The sequence below is a fragment of the Phyllobates terribilis genome, unplaced genomic scaffold (genome assembly GCF_046119375.1).
Source record: "Phyllobates terribilis strain yellow unplaced genomic scaffold, ASM4611937v1 Scaffold_2__4_contigs__length_985480577, whole genome shotgun sequence".
Lineage (NCBI taxonomy): Eukaryota > Metazoa > Chordata > Amphibia > Anura > Dendrobatidae > Phyllobates > Phyllobates terribilis.
The window spans coordinates 110,377,280-110,392,980 of record NW_027362762.1 but is presented as its reverse complement, the minus strand read 5'-3'; the positions used below and the strand labels follow the sequence as shown (position 1 = coordinate 110,392,980).

Sequence of the window (15,701 nt, the reverse complement as noted above, 5' to 3'; positions counted from 1 at the left end):
CTGGAATCTGCAGCGCAGGGAGACCCAAGCTTTCTGGGCCCCCCCCGCTGCAAATTGCAGTCCGCAGCCACCCCGGAAAATGGCGCGTTCATAGAAGCGCCATCTTCTGGCGCTGTACCCAACTCATCCAGGGCCCTGGTGCGGTGGCTCACTGGGTAATAAAGGGGTTAGGGCCAGCTTGGCATTATCAGCTGGCCCTAAGCCCGAAATTCATGGGGTCACGCCAATATTAGACATGACCACCATGAATTTCTAGTAAAGTAATTAAAAAAAACACAACACCCAGAATAAAGTCCTTTAATTGAAATAAAGACACAATTTTTTAATGTTCTAAATTAAACCATACTTACCATCACGCCCATTCCAGCTGAAGCCAACGATCTCCTGCAATAAAAGTAAAATAATAAAGCAACATCATCCTTACCTCTCCATGGTTCCCAGGACCGGTCCAGCTCTGCTACATCGAGATGACAGGCTGGACCGCAGCAGAACGCTGCCATCCATCCTGTCATCCCGCAGACACTGAGAAGCGCAGGCATGCTTGTGCTCCTCAGTGTCTGACTGTGACGGCATCCAGATGAGCCGAGATCATGTCCAATGAACTCGGCTCACCTCATGCACGTCACTGACAGCGTGGGAAAATTCTCCTGCTTCCCGCATGCGCAGTAGAAGTTTCCCACGCTGTCAGTGACGGACGTCCAGGAGGTGAGCTGAGTTCATTGTCGGCTCATCTGGATGCCGTCACAGCGAGACACTGAGGAGCGCAAGCATGCCTGCGCTTCTCAGTGTCTGCGGGATGACAGGCTGGATGGCAGCGTTCTGCTGCGGTCCAGCCTGTCATCTCGATGTTGCATTGCTGGACCCGTCCTGGGAACCATGGAAAGGTAAGGATGAGGTTGGTTTATTATTTTTCTTTTATTGCAGGAGATCGTTGGCTTCAGCTGGAATGGGCGTGGTGGTAAGTATGGTTTAATTTAGAACAATAAAGATTTGTGTCTTTATTTCAATTAAAGGAGTTTATTCTGGGTGTTTGTGTTTTTTTTAACTTTGACTATGGGGTTAGTAATGGGGGTGTCTTATAGACGCCTCTCCATTACTAACCTGGGCTTGATGTCAGCTGGCATTATAAGCTGACATCAACCCCAGCCCTATTACCCCCTGCCACCGCACCAGGGCAGCGTGGAAGAGCGAGTCTAAGTGCCAGAATTGGCGCATCCTATGAATGCGCCATTTCTGGGGCGGCTGACGGCTGGTGTTTCTAGCCTGGGAGGGGGCCAATATTCATGGCTCCCTTCCTGGGCTATTAATATCAGCCTCCAGCTGTCTGCCTAGCCTTTGCTAGCTATTAAAATAGGGGGGACCCCACGTCATTTTTTTGGGATCCCCCATTTTAATAGCTAGTAAAGGCTAGGTATTCAGCTGGGGGCTGATATTAGTAGCCTGGGAAGCTCCGTGGGTATTATCCCCTTCCCAGGCTTCAAACATCTGCCCCAGCTGTCTGCTTAACCTCCGCTAGAGACTAAAATTAAGGGGAACCCCACGCCAATTTTTTTTTTAATAAATCCGTTATTTTAACACTAGATGACAAGTACAGTAACCAGCACTGTCACTGTACTTCATATATATGTGACTGACATGTTTCTATCTATCTAATCTATGTGTGATGCTCTATCTTTCTGTTCTAAATTGTCGGGTACAGATGCTGAATTGCCGGCCGGCTTTTTTAAAGAGACGGTGCATGAAAACACTATTATTTGTTTTAATAAATCCTTTACACTAAATGACAAGTACAGTAAGCAATACTGTCACTGTACTTCTTATATATGTGACTGACATGTTTCTATCTATCTAATCTATGTGTGAAGCTCTATTCTTTCTATTCTAAATTGTCGGGTGCCGGCTTATGCCGCTGCTGAATTGCCGGCTTTTCATATATTGTCACAGAAGCGATGCGAACTTCCCTGCTCCGGACACAGCGCAGCGCTTCTGTGACAAGTGAAAGCTGTCGGCACAGAAGCCCTGCGCTGTGTCCGGAGCTGGGAATACGCAGCGATGTGTCCGTTTCAGCACAGAAGCGCTGACTATCTGGACCTACCGCCGCCGTATTTTAACTCCCTCCACCTTATATTAACTCCGACATGGCAGGGATACGGCCACTGCAGCTTATTAACACCCCCAGAGTATCCCCGCATGTCAATTTCTGAAAGTTCAAAAGCATTACCGGCGTATAAGACGACCCCAGACTAGACAGAAGATTTTTCAGTCTTCAAAAGTCGTCTTATACGCCGGAATATACGGTATGTTATAATCTACAATAGACCACCGGGTAACATATCATTTGCATGCATAAGCTTTAGGGTAGGAGACTATGAAGAATCATGGGTAAAGCTTACAAAGAACTGCCCTAATGCTTTATAATATAAGAGGCAAACTTATCTGATACTAAACGGAATACAAAATCAACCCAGCACAAAAGATTGTCAAAGTGATGATAGCAAAACAATCAGAAATGTACCATACAAGAAGGATATCCATACAGACCCTGTGGCAGTGGAACACCCTGATGCACGTTTCGCCTCGCTTGATCAGGGGGGATTATTATATAATTATATTCCATATTATATCATACAACACTGCCACAGTTATGTTATTATAAATATCTGAACTCATAAATGTAACATAGTAACATAGTTTGTAAAGCCGAATAAAGACTTGCGTCCATCAAGTTCGACCTGTTAGTTCTGTAATTGCTAAAGTTGATCCAGAGGAGGGCAAAAACCCCAAATGATTTAGCCAATCTGCACCTGAGGAAAAATTCCCTCCCGACTCTGAAACCAGCAGTCAGAATAAATCCCTGTATCAACCTACTATTTTATTTTATTTTTAAGTATATGCTGAAATCTGCCTGGTATCTAGAAATGCATCCAGTCCCCGCTTGAACTGGTGTAGTGAATCTGACATCACCGTCTCCTCATTCAGTGAATTCCATATTCTCACTGCTCTTACCGTAAAGAACCCCTTCCTATGCTGGTGCTGAAACCTTTTCTCTTCCAGTCTTAGTGAGTGCCCTCTTGTTACCGTAATATCCCTCCTTTTGAACAAATCCCAGGCAAGATCTCTATACTGTCCTTAACATATTTGTACAGGGGAGGAGTCCTGAGGAGATAATTTGCATATTCCCACTGCATTTTGGGGTAAGTGAAGAGTCTCCGCGAGCTCAAAGAACACTGGATTTTGGCTGTTGGAGCTGAAAAGAGGACATCGGTAAACCAGGGGAGGAGTCCTGAGGAGATAATTTGCATATTCCCACTGCATTTTGGGGTAAGTGAAGAGTCTCCGCGAGCTCAAAGAACACTGGATTTTGGCTGTTGGAGCTGAAAAGAGGACATCGGTAAACCAGGGGAGGAGTCCTGAGGAGATAATTTGCATATTCCCACTGCATTTTGGGGTAAGTGAAGAGTCTCCGCGAGCTCAAAGAACACTGGATTTTGGCTGTTGGAGCTGAAAAGAGGACATCGGTAAACCAGGGGAGGAGTCCTGAGGAGATAATTTGCATATTCCCACTGCATTTTGGGGTAAGTGAAGAGTCTCCGCGAGCTCAAAGAACACTGGATTTTGGCTGTTGGAGCTGAAAAGAGGACATCGGTAAACCAGGGGAGGAGTCCTGAGGAGATAATTTGCATATTCCCACTGCATTTTGGGGTAAGTGAAGAGTCTCCGCGAGCTCAAAGAACACTGGATTTTGGCTGTTGGAGCTGAAAAGAGGACATCGGTAAACCAGGGGAGGAGTCCTGAGGAGATAATTTGCATATTCCCACTGCATTTTGGGGTAAGTGAAGAGTCTCCGCGAGCTCAAAGAACACTGGATTTTGGCTGTTGGAGCTGAAAAGAGGACATCGGTAAACCAGGGGAGGAGTCCTGAGGAGATAATTTGCATATTCCCACTGCATTTTGGGGTAAGTGAAGAGTCTCCGCGAGCTCAAAGAACACTGGATTTTGGCTGTTGGAGCTGAAAAGAGGACATCGGTAAACCAGGGGAGGAGTCCTGAGGAGATAATTTGCATATTCCCACTGCATTTTGGGGTAAGTGAAGAGTCTCCGCGAGCTCAAAGAACACTGGATTTTGGCTGTTGGAGCTGAAAAGAGGACATCGGTAAACCAGGGGAGGAGTCCTACCGGCGCGCGCATTTTGAAGCTTTTTTTTTTTAAGCTTTTTTCACTGTTTTCAGAACATTAACAATAAGAACATGGAAGAGTCCAGGAGCCATTTGGTGAGCTGCATATCCTGCTACATGTTCACAGACTTGCCAGTGGAAAAGCCAGACTTCACATGCCAGAAATGCAAGCTTGTCTCCCTGTTGGAGGAAAAGTTGCGAAATCTAGAAGAGAGGTTAACTACCTTGAAAATCATTAAGGAAGGTGAAGAGTTCTTAGACAGAGCAGAATTATCTCTTCATGATTCAGAAAGAGAAGAAATTCGAACTGCACCTGACGAAACAGAGGAATGGAAGCATGTGACCCACAGAAGCAGGAGGATCGAGAGGCAGTCAGCACCCATACTGCTCAGGAACCAGTACCAGGCTCTCACACAGGAGAACCATGAAGAAATACAGCAAAATAAGACTTTGCCAGCAATGAATAACCTTGTAAGCCCTCAGAATCCTCCTGGATGGAGAAAGAAGAATGTTGTGAAGAAAAAACGGAGAGTGGTGGTCATGGGGGATTCCCTGTTAAGAGGAACAGAGGTCGCTATCTGCAGACCAGACATAACCTCAAGAGAAATGTGCTGTCTTCCAGGAGCAAAAATTAAAGATGTGTCTGACAGGATATCAAGACTCTTCAGACCTACAGATCACTACCCATTCCTGCTAATACATGTGGGGACAAATGACACCGCAAGAAAGGACCTGGAAACCATCTGCAGTGACTTTGAAGACTTAGGCAAGAAAGTGAAAGAATTGGGAGCGCAGGTGGTCTTCTCATCCATCCTCCCAGTGGATGGCCATGGAACTGTGACACCCCAGGGGTCTGGTTGCCAGAGTAACGTAATGTTATGTCTGAGAGCAGGTGGGAGGTCCTTTAGTCAGGGATCCTGTGCATGCCACACCTCCTGCCCAGTCTTGGGAGGGGAAGAACTTCCCCTATATAAACCTGGGGCTGAGGCAGGGTGAGTGAGTAGAAGAAGAGAAGAAGTAGAGACAGCATAGGAAGAAACAGCAGTTACAAGGAGTCAGGGGCTGGCAGCTGCAGAGTTCGCCCTGACTAAGAAGACTTTTTACCGGACCCGGAGTCCGAGGCTGTGGGGACTAATTCCTGCCCAGCAGCAGAATCCGTCAGGCAGGGGATTTCAGGTCCTCTGGCCCAGAAGCCCGAAGGCACGGTCACACGCGTGGGACCAGCACCGCCATCGTGGAGCGGAAGCCATTAGAAGGCCCCGAGTCACCGGCCATACGGGTGAGCACCACACGGTACACTCAGGGACGTGGGCTACTTACATCAGCTCCTAGCAAGGTAGCCAGAAGAGTACAGTCAGTTTGGGAGGCCTACAACTACGCCTGGCCAGGGGAGATCCCATCTGCTCAAGGACTGACCAGGCCCCATCCGCTAGCAAGTACTCCGGGAGGGTCTTTTGTTGTTACCAGTAAAGACCCTGAACTACACCGTACCGTCTCTGAGTGGTTCCTGCTACCCCCATCATCCACGTCGGCTGCCCTGAGGCCATACCCCTCCCGTTGGGGGTTATACTATCACGCTGCACAATCCCACCATCGGCCTCAGCGGTCTGCCCTGCAGCAGCAGCCCCCTGGCTGCACTCAACGGGTGGCGTAGTCATCAACCATTTACTACTAATGGACTGCCGTCTAGTTTGACTCCCTGGGCACGGACCGGGTCACCGCCACGAGACTACAACCCTCCACAGATCCGGCTCCGGGTAAGCTCCCGCATGCGCAGCGCAGCGCGACACAGGCCCAGGGGCGCGTCAACTTTGGCGTAGTCGGCAGGATTTCGTGCCCGCAACCACCGGGTACTGCGTGCCTGAAAAGCAAAGACTGTTCAAACTTACCAGTGGTGAAGATTCCCGCTATCCGTGGAGGTTTCCCACCATCCGGCGCCATCTTCGACCTTCTTCCCGCCATCCGTGGAGTTTTCCCGCCATTGGACGCCATCTTGAGGACGCCGCGCGGGAAGAAGAGGGGCGTGGACTCCGAAAGCGCGCGAGAACTGAAGCCCCGCCTCACGTCCGGACGTTGCGTAAGGTCCTGGAAGGAGCCCAGCAGACGCCGACGTCACAGGAGCGCGACGGAAGGTCCTCAACCCTGACGATCCACTGCGGAGCCGCGGCCTACGGAAGAGGATCATCGCAAGGTAGGCCACGGTCCACTAGGGGGGAGGAAGATGTCGGATACGGAGGAGAGCTTCACTGCCTCAACCCCCGCCAGCGCTACCGCTGCTGCAGTTATGCCCTTCACCATGCCCTATATCCCGGGAGCAGCTTGGCTACCCCAGTACTCAGGGGAGTCACATACCCTGCATGACTTTAGAGAAAAGCTGGATAGCCTCTTCCAGGTGTACCCCCTCACAGAAGAGCAAAAAGTGAGCATCCTGGTGGCCCAACTAACCGGGGCAGCCAAAAGAGAAGTAAAATCTTGGCCACCTGGGAGGAGGACTGTCGCAGAGATACTAACCCGGCTGAGGGACACCTTCGATACCCGCACCTCAGCCGAGATCAAGGTTAGATTCTACGGGTGCAAGCAGCGAGCGCATGAGAGTATAAGGGACTATGCACTAAACCTACAAGAGGCCCTGAGGGCCATAAAGCAGACCGACCCTGATGGGGTGGGAAACGAGGACAGGCTGTTGACTGAACAATTTATAGAGGGTTTATATTGCAATGCCCACCGAACCCAGTTGCGGGCAATGGCCTTACAGGATCCCCATCTGGACTTTGCACAGTTCAAGGATAGAGCTATCCGGGTGCTCCGAGAACCAGCACCGGGTGGCGTTGTGACCCACAGGCGCCCAGCTATCACTTACCACCAGGAGGCGGCGCCCTTGTCGACAGGGCCTGTGGGAGCTCATGCGCAGGCTTTGGACAATGACCCAGCTCCAGACCTACACCATCAGGTCCAAGAGCTAGTTAAGAGCGTTGCTGCGCTAACCCGAACTGTGCAGTCTTTACAGGTTTCCACCCCAGGGAAGATCCAGCTGGCATCCGGACCGGAGGACATCCCGTGGCGTCGACCAAGGAGGACCCCACCGGCCAGAGGAAGACCCAGTGACCGATACAGCGAGGACGGACGACCCATCTGCCGCCGCTGCAATCAACCCGGACATATGGAAAGGTACTGTTCTTTAAACGGGCACAACCTGGGGTAGAGGGCCAACCCCCAGGAAAAAGATCACCAGGCCCATCGAACTGGCGCGACAGATATGTGGGAGGACGTCCAGTCTTGCCTGTGGTACTGGATGGCATTCCCATGAGTGCCCTACTGGATACCGGGTCACAGGTCACCACCATCCCGTACGTGCTCTTCAAGCAGTACTGGAATGACTCGGATATTACCCGCTACCCTGACGACGACTTGAGTATCATCGCCAGCAATGGCCAGCCCGTGCCACAGATCGGATTTAAAGAGGTGACCCTCAAAATCGGTAGAGTCGAACTGGCCGCACAGGGACTGATCATTGTAGATATTGATAAACATGAGAGTCACCCAAAAATAACTCTAGGAACTAACGTAATTGAAAATTGTCTTGCAGAGGTGATTTTCCTTTTACAGCAGGTTGCCAAGAACGCCAGCTCCGGCGAGCAGCGGGTGCTCCAGAAAGAGATCCGGGCACTGATGCAACGGCAACAAGTGGAACTCTCCGGCGGTGAGATTGGTAGCGTAAGAATGTGTGACCCTTTTCCTATTGCCATGCCCCCAAAAAGTGAAATGATGATTTGGTGCCGGGCAGCTATTGGTCTGAGAGGTAGAGATTACCAGGCAATGGTAGAACCAGTTTACTCAGACAGTAGGCCCACCATTTTGACAGCACGGGGGGTGGTCAATGTACGCCATGGGAGGGTGCCCGTTCGCATAATAAATATCGGGGAGAGGGAAGTGTACCTGCCCCGGTATGCCACGCTAGCCAAATTATATACCACTAATCAAAATTCTATACAATCTGTGGAACCCTTGCCTCCATCTCACCCGGAGGAAGGTAACGGCTCTAAGAAAGACATGGAGGACTGGTGTCAGCAACTACATCTGGGTACTGACTCCACTCCCTCACATCAGAAACAAGGAGTCTATCGGGTGGTTCAAGAGTATGAGAGAGTGTTTAGTAAACACCCGTTAGACTTCGGGCGAGTCAAGGGGGTAGAACACCGCATCCCCACGGGAGATCATCCTCCCATAAAAGAGAGGTATCGACCCGTACCCCCTGCACATTACCAACACGCCAAGGGGATGCTTAGAGACATGAAGGAGGCTGGGGTAATCCGGGATAGCTGTAGCCCCTGGGCAGCCCCACTAGTTTTAGTCAAAAAGAAAGACAACACCATGAGGATGTGTGTAGATTACCGGAAAATCAACCGTATCACACACAAGGATGCGTACCCCTTACCAAGGATAGAGGAGTCATTGGCTGCTTTAAGATCTGCTAACTTCTTCTCTACCTTGGATCTCACTAGCGGGTACTGGCAGGTTCCTGTAGCAGAGGCGGACCGGGAGAAGACCGCATTCACCACCCCGATGGGACTTAGCGAGTTCACCTGCATGCCGTTCGGACTCTGCAACGCCCCAGGAACCTTCCAACGATTAATGGAGTGCTGTCTGGGCCACAGAAACTTCGAGACGGTCCTGTTGTACCTGGACGATGTCATCGTATACTCCAAAACTTATGAGGACCACCTGAAACACCTGGCGGAGGTGTTCGAAGCTCTGGCGAGTTACGGCCTAAAGGTGAAACCCTCCAAGTGTCACCTCCTGAAACCAAAGGTGCAATACCTGGGACACGTGGTGAGCGCTGACGGAGTGGCTCCCGACCCCGATAAGATCACCGCAATTAAGGGATGGCCAAGCCCCTCCAGCGTAAAAGAAGTGCGGCAGTTCCTAGAGTTGGTAGGCTACTACCGAAGGTTTATTCCCGGTTTCACCAAAAAGGCAGCACCTATGCAGGACCTCCTGATAGGCCAGTCCCGGAAGGCCAAGAACCAGAAGCCGCCCTTCAAATGGGAAAAGCTAGAAGAAGAGTCCTTCCGCCAGCTGAAGATGGCCCTCACGGGGGATGAAATCTTGGCGTACCCGAACTATAGCCAGCCCTTCATCCTCTACACCGACGCCAGTAACATCGGGCTAGGAGCCGTACTGTCCCAGATTCAGCAGGGGAGAGAACGAGTAATCTCCTATGCCAGCCGAAAACTGCGACCCACCGAAAGGAACCCCGAAAATTACAGCTCATTTAAGCTAGAGTTCCTGGCCGTGGTATGGGCAGTCACCGAGCGCTTTAGGCATTACCTCGCTTCTTCCCGGTTCACCGTATACACGGATAACAACCCGTTGACACACCTGGACACGGCAAGACTCGGTGCCCTGGAGCAGAGGTGGATGGCCCGTCTGTCCAACTACGAGTTCACAATCAAATACCGGGCAGGACGCTCCAATACTAACGCGGACGCCCTGTCCAGGATGCCCAACCTGCCGGACGAAGGAGAAGATCCGGAGGGACTGGAAGAAGTTGAACTCCCTGCGTTCCACCATCATGGGACTATCCAGTATTCCCACCGGGTAAGGGGTAAGCAGGCTGCTACGTTGAACCCCTTACCCCACTACAACTGGGCGGAAACGCAAGACAGCGACCCTGCCGTCCGACTGGTGAAGGAGATGCTGACTCGGCCGGAGGCTCGCCTTGAACCAGACGCTCCGGAGGAAGCCAAACAACTATGGGCGGAGAAGAGTCGACTATTCCTTTACAAGGGGAAGTTGTGCCGCAGAATGGTCAACTCCCGGACGCATGAACTACTCTGGCAAGTAGTGGTGCCCCGAAGAGACGCAGCCATGGTGATGGAGGCATACCACGACGGAGCTGGACACTTCGGGTGGAAAAAGCTGGAGTTCCTGCTGCGCGAGCGGTTCCACTGGGTAGGCATGAGGGGAACCATCGAGAAGTGGTGCAGAGACTGTGGCCCGTGCAATCTGAGAAGGAAGGACCGGGCCAGCCAGAAGACTCCCCTGCAGTCCATCGTCACCCGGCAACCGTTGGAACTGGTAGCCTTGGATCATGTAAAACTGACCCCAAGCAGAAGTGGCTACGTCTACGCGTTAACCATCGTGGATCATTACTCCCGGTTCTTGGTTGTCGTCCCCGTCAAGGACTTAACGGCTCAAACAGCAGCTAGGGCCTTCCAGCAGCACTTCTGCCGTCCACACGGGTACCCGGACCAAGTGCTGACGGACCAGGGACCTGCCTTTGAAGCGGAGGTCTTCCAGGAATTCTGCAATCTGTATGGCTGCCGGAAGATAAGGACGACACCCTACCATCCGCAAACTAATGGACTTTGTGAAAAAATGAACCAGGTGGTAATGGATCTTCTAAAAACATTGCCCCTGGAAGAACGCAGTCTGTGGCCTGAGAAGTTGCCCGATCTGGTGGACCTATACAACCACATCCCGGTAGGTTCCACCAACTGTACCCCGGCTTACCTAATGAGGGCGAGACCTGGTAAGTTACCTGTTGACCTGGAAATGGGAGTCCTGACACCTGAGGACACTTCACCAGAAACAGACTGGGACACAGAGAGGCAGCAGCAGTACCGGAGAGTACAGGAGAGCGTGGAGCGAAGTCTCTGTCAGGCTAGGGAAAGACAAGAGAAGACTTACAACCAGTATGCTCCCGCTGTTCCCCTGGTACCCGGAGAGCAGGTCTTGAAGAGGAAAAGACGGCTCCACAAGTTGGATGACCAGTGGGAGAAGGACCCGTACACCGTACTGCCCTCAAGCCACGAGAACCCGAAGGTCTGTACCATCAGTAAAGACGGAGGGGAAACCACAGCCATTGTATCCCGGGACCACCTGAAGAAGTGTCCCGAACAACTGAGGAACCCTGAAGAGGAACAAGAAGACCATCGACCCGTGGGAGAAAGGGAAGATATGGTTAGTACCGTGCTCGGGGACTTCCCTCGGTCTTGGACTCAAGTCAATGGTGCAGTTGTGGTACCCGTACTCACCTTCCTCCAACCATCATCCCAAGAACCTACGGAGCAACGGGTAGAGCTGGAAGAACAGCCGGTCCAGGAGGCAGAAGACTCCACACAAGTAGAACAGGAGAATCAACCCTCTGCTTATAGTGAGCCTGCCGTACCCCTAGTGAGACAAAGAGCCGGTAGACAGCTGCCCAGTTTACCCTTGACAGCTCCTACACCCTGTAGTTCAGGGCCAGACAGTCAGCTCCGTAGGTCCACTAGGGCCACTAGAGGCCAATTACCCGCACGTTGGAGGATCTAAATGTTTAAGCTATTTTATAATGTTTACCTGTCTATAGTTGCTTGTGTGTAATTTTGTATTTCTAGTTGTTTTTAGGAATCCTTGGTGGATTTACCGGGAATCCTTGTATATAGTTGGAGCGTAACCCAGGATGGACTAAAGACTGTAAAGGACTCGGGGTAGAACAGACCCCTACCTGGTTACGTCTCCCTGTGTTGGTGAAATGGACACCTTGCTTTCTTCAGAGACTGCACCCGGTTGCGGACACGCCGTAACCATCTTTATGTGTTTTCTTATTGTATTATTAATGTTTTGCCTTGTTATGTTTTCTAAATGTGTTTAGTCCCGGAGTACTAAATTTTACTAGGGGGGAATGTGACACCCCAGGGGTCTGGTTGCCAGAGTAACGTAATGTTATGTCTGAGAGCAGGTGGGAGGTCCTTTAGTCAGGGATCCTGTGCATGCCACACCTCCTGCCCAGTCTTGGGAGGGGAAGAACTTCCCCTATATAAACCTGGGGCTGAGGCAGGGTGAGTGAGTAGAAGAAGTAGAGACAGCATAGGAAGAAACAGCAGTTACAAGGAGTCAGGGGCTGGCAGCTGCAGAGTTCGCCCTGACTAAGAAGACTTTTTACCGGACCCGGAGTCCGAGGCTGTGGGGACTAATTCCTGCCCAGCAGCAGAATCCGTCAGGCAGGGGATTTCAGGTCCTCTGGCCCAGAAGCCCGAAGGCACGGTCACACGCGTGGGACCAGCACCGCCATCGTGGAGCGGAAGCCATTAGAAGGCCCCGAGTCACCGGCCATACGGGTGAGCACCACACGGTACACTCAGGGACGTGGGCTACTTACATCAGCTCCTAGCAAGGTAGCCAGAAGAGTACAGTCAGTTTGGGAGGCCTACAACTACGCCTGGCCAGGGGAGATCCCATCTGCTCAAGGACTGACCAGGCCCCATCCGCTAGCAAGTACTCCGGGAGGGTCTTTTGTTGTTACCAGTAAAGACCCTGAACTACACCGTACCGTCTCTGAGTGGTTCCTGCTACCCCCATCATCCACGTCGGCTGCCCTGAGGCCATACCCCTCCCGTTGGGGGTTATACTATCACGCTGCACAATCCCACCATCCCACCATCGGCCTCAGCGGTCTGCCCTGCAGCAGCAGCCCCCTGGCTGCACTCAACGGGTGGCGTAGTCATCAACCATTTACTACTAATGGACTGCCGTCTAGTTTGACTCCCTGGGCACGGACCGGGTCACCGCCACGAGACTACAACCCTCCACAGATCCGGCTCCGGGTAAGCTCCCGCATGCGCAGCGCAGCGCGACACAGGCCCAGGGGCGCGTCAGAACAATGAGGTGGAATAAGATTCTACAGGTGAACAACTGGCTACGTCGATGGTGCCGTCAACAAGGATTTGGATTTCTGGATCACGGAATGAATTACCTATACGATGGACTACTTGCTAGAAATGGGGTGCACCTTACGAAGACTGGAAAACATGTATTTGGAAGTCGCCTTGCTACACTCATCAGAAGAGCTTTAAACTAGAACAATGTGGGAAGGGAAGCAAAAGGCCAGAAAAAGCCATACAGCTGACAAATACTATTGAGATCTCTGCTACTGGAAGTGGAAAAGAAGAACAAAGACAAAACAATTTAAATAATAAAAATATGGGAGGAAGAGAAACCAATCACAAACTAAAATGTTTTTATACAAATGCACAAAGCATGGGCAACAAACAAGGAGAATTGGAACTACTAATGCAGGAAAAGGAATATGATGTCATTGGAATCACTGAAACTTGGTGGGACGATACACATGATTGGAATAAAAGGCTAAAAGGATACAACTTATTTGCAAGAAACAGACTTGATAAACGAGGAGGAGGTGTTGCATTGTATGTTAGAAAAGCGTATATCTGCACAGAGATTGAAGCTTCAGAGACTGGGAGTTCTGTGGAAACTGTTTGGGTAAGAATACAAGGAGAGAACAACGGAAAGGACACCATTGTAGGCATTTACTACAGGCCACCTGGGCAAGCTGAAGATATGGATGAACTCTTTATGTATCAAATGACCAAGTTCTCCAAAAAATATGACGTAGTGGTCATGGGAGATTTCAACTATCCAGACATTTGTTGGGAATCTCTCTCAAGTAAAACTAACAGGTCAAGCAAATTCTTATCCTCTCTTGCTGACAACTTTATCTTCCAAAAGGTAGGGGAGAAAACAAGGGGATCTGCTACTTTGGATCTAATCCTTATAAACAGGGAGGAAATGGTTGAGGAGGTAAAGGTGGCTGGGACCCTAGGAGGCAGCGATCATGCTATTATAGAATTTTGGATAACTAGAGGAGGAAGACATGTGAAGACTCAAACTTCAAGGTTAGATTTTAGAAAGGCAGATTTTAAGAGACTCAGAAAGAGAATAGGAGGGATCCAATGGCTGGATGTCCTTAAGGACAAAAATGTCCAGGAAGGATGGGAAATTTTTAAAAATGAGATTCTCAAAGCACAATCGTTAACAATCCCGAAAAGTAGGAAGAATGGGAAGCATTTAAGGAAACCAGGATGGATGAACACAGAACTTAAACACATGCTAAAAAGAAAGAAAGAAATGTTTATTAAATGGAAAGAGGGAGGCATATCTAAAGAAGATTATAATGCAGTCTGCAGATCCTGTAGGGCACGTATCAGGTTAGCTAAAGCTGACAATGAATTAAGGCTTGCAAGAGATGTCAAAAGCAATAAAAAAGGATTTTGGGGGTATGTCAAAAGTAAAAGAAAAGTCAAAGATGCTATAGGATTTTTACAGGATGAAAATGGAGAAATGGTAAGAGAGGATGTTGAGAAGGCCGAACTTTTTAATTCCTATTTTGCATCTGTTTTCTCTCAGAAAGAAAATGTAACATCAACTGATCTTCACTGTCCTTTTAAAGGAATAGAGGAATCCAAGTTATCAGTAAACAGAAAGATTGTGAGGGAATATTTAGCTAACATAAATGAGTTCAAGTCTCCAGGTCCAGATGAATTACACCCCAGAGTACTGAAGGAGATCGTAGAAGAAATTTTAGAACCACTCTCCATAATCTTTGAAAATTCTTGGAGAACAGGAGAAGTCCCAGAAGACTGGAGAAGAGCAAATGTTGTTCCTATCTTCAAAAAGGGGAAGAAGGTGGACCCAGGGAACTATAGGCCGGTGAGTCTGACTTCTATACCAGGAAAGATCTTTGAACAAATTATTAAACAACATGTATGTAAGTACATGGATAAGAATGAAGTGATTAACCAGAGTCAGCATGGGTTTGTAACTAACAAGTCATGTCAGACTAACTTAATTTCCTTCTATGACAGAATCACTGACTGGGTGGATCAGGGAAATGCTGTAGATATAGTATATCTTGACTTCAGCAAAGCATTTGACAAAGTATCTCACACCATCCTTATTGAAAAAATGACCAAGTATGCAATGGACCAGGCAACTGTTAGGTGGATTCATAACTGGCTTAGTGATCGGACTCAAAGGGTGGTTGTAAATGGCTTCACATCCAGCTGGATGAATGTCTCAAGTGGGGTACCACAGGGCTCCGTCCTGGGACCTGTATTGTTCAACATCTTTATCAATGATTTAGATGAAGGAATTGAGGGTAAACTGATTAAATTTGCTGATGACACAAAGCTAGGAGGGATAGCTAATACTAGAGAAGAGAGAGAGAGGATTCAAAAAGACCTAAATAAACTGGAGCAGTGGGCAGCAACCAACAGAATGGTTTTTAACAGGGAAAAATGCAAAGTACTACATCTGGGCAATAAAAATGAAAAAAGCATATACAGAATGGGAGGAATAGAGCTAAGCAACAGTACATGTGAAAAAGACTTAGGTATACTAATAGATCATAGACTGAACATGAGTCAACAGTGTGATGCAGCAGCAAAAAAGGCAAATACAATTCTGGGATGTATTAACAGAAGCATACAGTCTAGATCACGTGAAGTCATTATCGGTCTTTACTCCTCTTTGGTCAGACCTCATCTGGAATACTGTGTACAGTTTTGGGCACCACATTTTAAAAAAGACATAGACAAACTGGAGCAAGTTCAGAGAAGAGCGACCAGAATGGTGACTGGTCTGCAAACCATGTCCTATGAGGAACGGTTGCAGGATTTGGGAATGTTTAGCTTGCAAAAAAGAAGACTGAGAGGAGACTTAATAGCTGTCTACAAATATGTCAAG

General features: G+C 49.3%; 1 protein-coding gene across 2 annotated transcripts in view; it reads right to left on the bottom strand.

Annotated features, from left to right (window-relative positions):
* LOC141195600 (cilia- and flagella-associated protein 337-like) overlaps positions 1-15,701 on the bottom strand; it is a 243,414-nt gene that overhangs the window by 93,512 nt on the left and 134,201 nt on the right. The gene's annotated exons all lie outside the window — the stretch shown is intronic.